A 4,867-nucleotide genomic window follows, 5' to 3' on the forward strand; every position below is an offset into this window, starting at 1 on the left:
CAAAAGAACACACACACACACACACACACACACACACACACACATATTGATGGTAGAAAAAAATTTCAAATTATGAAAAGAATGCACAAAGAAGAAAGTTAGAACCATAATTCCAAAACATAGACACAATCAAATATATGTATTGGGAAATGTTGACAGCACGTCTAACAGGAAATAAGAGCAACACAATGATGTTGCTTGTTGTTGTGCACCATTGAATTGGAACTGAGCAATTGCTGACCCTCTGGTGGGTTTTCAGAGAAAAATTAATCGCACAGGAGATTTCCCATCCTTCTCTCTCAGAGCAGCTGGTGAACTCAAACTCCATGTGTTTGAGATTGCAGTGCAACTTCTTCCTCTTCTTGTTCACGATTATTACTGCTGCACCCCGGGGAAGGCTACTTCTCTGCCTCATTGCATCAGCCTTGAGTATGTGACTTGAGTACCCCTTCTTGTAGGAGTAGGAAAATGATATATCCTCACCTTTTGATTCATTTGAATGATCCTGTTAGTAAAACTGAACGAAACACAGATGGGCAGAAGGATGAACAAATTGATCTTGGAAGAAATGCAGCCAGAATGCTCCTTAGAAGCGCAGGAGGTGAGGCTTTATCTGACCTCCTTTGTCTGCATTATCAGGAAAGACTACTCTGAAGAAGGATGTAGTCAAGCTTGGTAGAGTCGAGTCAGAGGAAAACTATAGATAAGATAGATTGAAAGGTGGTTGCAGCAATGGGTTCAAACATAGCAACCATCTTGAGAATGATGCAGGGCCAGACAGTGTGGTGTTGTCATCCACAGCGTCATCATAAATCAAAATTTACTCAAAATCACCTACCACCACCCTGTTGAACTCAGGTACAGTCATGAGACTTAGCTTGGCCAATGCAATGAAAACAGAATCATTAGGTGCTATTGCTTCTAAGGAGGAGCTTTGAGAGTCATGTGGTGCTGCTGTGTTCTCTCTCTCCTCCTTCTTTTTTTATTTTTAAAATTTTTTTTTAATTTTATTATTTTCATGTGCATGTATCGTCAAATCAGATCTGACTGGTACAAGAGGAGATTGCCCCTCCTTCCCCGGCAGAGCATTTGGTGGATTCGAACCGTGCACCTCTGGGGTTGTAGTTGCAGCTTCTTGCCACTAGGCCACCAGAGCTCCCCTCTCTCCTCCTTCTTTAAGCAAGAGCCCATATAGGGGCTGCTGTGCCAATCTGGGTCCTAGAATGAAAATAACTTGGACCGGAGCTTCAGGCAGCCTGCAATGGATGTGTAATATGACTGAGAACTAAACTTTGGTCACAGTAAACCACAGAATTTTTGAGGTTACTCGCTACTACAGCATAAGGTAGACTCCACTAATATACCTACTACCAAGATGTCAAACAAGCATTTCTTTTGTGTCAAGACTTCTTATGCACTCAGAGTTTTAATGTATCATTTACACACTAAAATATTTCAAAATTTGAAGATTAAGCCTCAGTTTATTATTTTCATGCTGTTGTTGTTAATGTGCCATTGAGTCACTTGAGACTCATAGCGACCCTATGTACAACAGCACTAAACCTTGCTCTATCCTGTGCCAATTATATTGGCTCCAACACGACTATCCCCATTACCCCAGTGACTGAATCGATGCATCTCATCGAGGGTCTTCTTCTGCAGCACTGTCCCTCCACCCTCCCAAGTATGACCACGACGTCCCTCTCTAAGGACTGGTCCCTCCTTGAAACATGTCCAAAGTATGTCAGCAAAGCTTCAGAATCCTTGCCTCCAAGGAGCAACCTGGCTTCACCCTCTCCAGGATGAACTTGTTTGTTCTCCTAGCCGTCCATGTATATTCAATACAAATTATTCAAATTATTTGCTCTTGAATTAATGACTAGTTGGCTTATCAACTTGATCTTAAAAAGAAACTCTTTGTCGTTGAGTTGGAATTGACACATAGATGACTCCCTACCAGGTTTCCAAGACTGTAAGAGCAGAAAAGGAGATTGCCCTTCTTTGTCCTTCAGAGAAGCTGGTAGATTTGAACCCCAGAGAAGCATAGCCTTCGGGTTACCACTACAACTCCCTGGAGCCTAGGTCACTAGTTGTTATATGCCCTCCAATTGGGGCCTACTCACAGCTGACCCTCCAGCAGTTTTCAGAGGCAGTAAATCTCGTGGGATGAGATTGTTCAACTTTCTCCCACAGGGCAGTCTATCTTTTCCCATGGAGCAGCTGGTAGATTTGAACCACCAGCTTTTGGGTCGGCAGTGCAATTCCTTACCACAAGGCTGCCAGAGCTCCCTAAATTTGATAAAATATGCCTAAATATTTCTCAAAACTTTTTCCATTTACGTTTTGTTGTACTTATTTCCATTGAAAATATACACAGTAAAACATAGACCCACTGAACAGTTTCTACATGTGCGTATAGTTCAATGGAGCTGGTTACGTTTTTCTCATTGTGTCATCATTCTCTGTCTCTGAACTGTTGCACCCTCATTGACTTAGTTCCATTGCCTTCAACTATGAATCACAAAGAGTTATTGTTGTCAGTTTGATCTCATCTTATTAACTCTTCAAAGTGTCTTAATGTTCAAAGCAAGCATTCTTTACTAATTGTCATCAGTTGACCATGCCTGCTGAGTGGACGCATAGCTGACTCCCCAGCAGGTCTTTAGAGGCTGTGAATCGCATAGGAGGAGATTGTCCATGGAGAAGCTGGTGGATTCAAACCACGTTCCATATGGTGGCAGTATAACTCCTTTACCACTTGTTGTTGTTAGGTGCCATTAAGTATGATCCATAGCAACACTATAAACAACAGATCTGAAGCCTGTTCTTCCCTATGCCGTCCTCACAATCTCTGAAACACGCAAGCCCATTGCTGCCGTCATTGTGTCAGTACAACTGGTTGATGGTATTCCTCTCCTTCGCTGTTCCTCCACCTTCCCAAGCATGATGTGCCTCTCCAAGGAATAACTTCTGCTAGCAACAAGCTTAGACTATGTGAGATGAAGCTTCATCGTCTTTGCCTCAAAGCAGCACTCTGGCTTCACTTTCTCCAAGATATATTTGTTTGTTCTCTTGGCTGTCCGTGGGATATTCAGCACTATTCTCCAACTCCACAGTTTAAAGGTATTAGTTCTTCTTCGGCAATTTTTATTCATCGTCCAGTCCTCAGATATATAGGAAGTGACTAAAAAGACAGTGACCTGAATCAGGCACAAATTAGTCCTAAAACTGGCATCATCACTCCTCAATAAATTGGAAAAGCCCCTCAAACACTTTCCCAATGCAATACATCTCCTGATCAATCTCCTGGTTGCTAACACCACATGTATTGATTGTATATCCAACTAATATAAAGTTATTGACAGTCTCAATTTTTTTCTCCATCTATCATGCCTGTTTGTCCAGTGGTGAAAATTTTTGTTTTCTTGATGTTGAGATGCAGTCTATGTTGAAGGCTGCAGTCTTTAACTTTCTGTAGCAAGTGCTTAGAGTCCTCCTCTCTTTCAGCAAGCAAAGTTGTGTCATTGGCTTAATGAAGGTTAATAGATGAAACTTCCTCCAGACCTGATGCCACATTCTTCTTCATGGAGTCCAGTTTATTAACTGTGAAAAAGCATTTGACTGTGTGGATCATAACAAATTATGGCTAACATTGACAAGAACAGGAATTCTAGGGCATTCAACTGTCCATGTGAAACCTACACCTAGACAAAGAGTCTGCTGTGTGAACAGAGCAAGGAAACACTGCATAGTTTAAACTTAGAAAAGGTGTACGCCTAGGTTGTGTCCTTTCTCCCTCACCAGGCTAACCAAATAGTTGCAAAAGAATTCAGGGTGGAACGCAACACTGCCCAAATCTGATGTAAGGAGAGTTTCCCTAGGGTGTGGCCTCTAACACTTTACAGACACTTTAGAGAAGGAAAGGGAAGAAGCCAAAAGGTGGGAACTCAATACTGATGAGAAGGATTTGTAAGGAGTGGAAAATGCACTTTTGTACTTAAGTTTTTGTGTGAGGAAGGTCTTTGACACTGGAGAATGACACTGGGAATCTTTTCAAGGAATGCTGGGCCTATCATGCTGAAGGAAAAAAAGGACGTGAATCCAGAACTGATAAAGACTCCCCCAGAGATATCACCCTAAATTTAGACCTCTAGCCTCCTACACTTAAGAGAAGAAAATTCTATTTGTTAAAGTTACCCACTGATGGTATTCTCTTTATAGCAACACTACATAAAGGTCGTTCTCGGATCCTAATTGCCATTGATTTGCAACTTACTTACAGCTGACCCTCGATTTGTTTCCAGTTGATTAGTTTCTTTGATTGGTTTCTAAGACACATGGAAGTAAAGTGCCCATTTTTACCTCCAAGGAGCCACTGGTGGATAATTAAGGTATTTTAATTTTCTATAGATAACTAAGACTATGAATTTAGCTAAAATTTTGTTTAAAGTTCATTTTAGGGGATGTTTCAATTTTAGATTTAAAGATTATCTCAGAGCAATAGTTCTGGTCGCTTCTTAGTCTCTATATATAGGCCAAGCAAGTCTGCATTCTATATTTGTCAGAATTTAAAGAAAATTTTCTGGACATTTCAAACAACAGCCTGATCTAGCACAGTACATTTTCTGTAGTTCTTCACTCAAAAGAAAACAGACTCACATTTCTATAAAAAAATAACTCTATTTATAAAATACTCTAAATCTAAAAAAAATCCATTTTAATAACTTAAACATGTAAACGTGATCTCAAATCTAATTATCTATAAGAAATTAAACAATTCCACATTCCATTTCTATCCCCACACAATCTCCCCCACTCTCTCCTTCTTTCCTTTTCTCTTTTTACAACTGCTGCTCTTACATCTGGG

The sequence above is a fragment of the Elephantulus edwardii genome, unplaced genomic scaffold (assembly GCF_000299155.1).
Source record: "Elephantulus edwardii isolate Elephantulus edwardi_28Jun2011 unplaced genomic scaffold, EleEdw1.0 scaffold00082, whole genome shotgun sequence".
NCBI classification, from domain to species: Eukaryota; Metazoa; Chordata; class Mammalia; order Macroscelidea; family Macroscelididae; genus Elephantulus; species Elephantulus edwardii.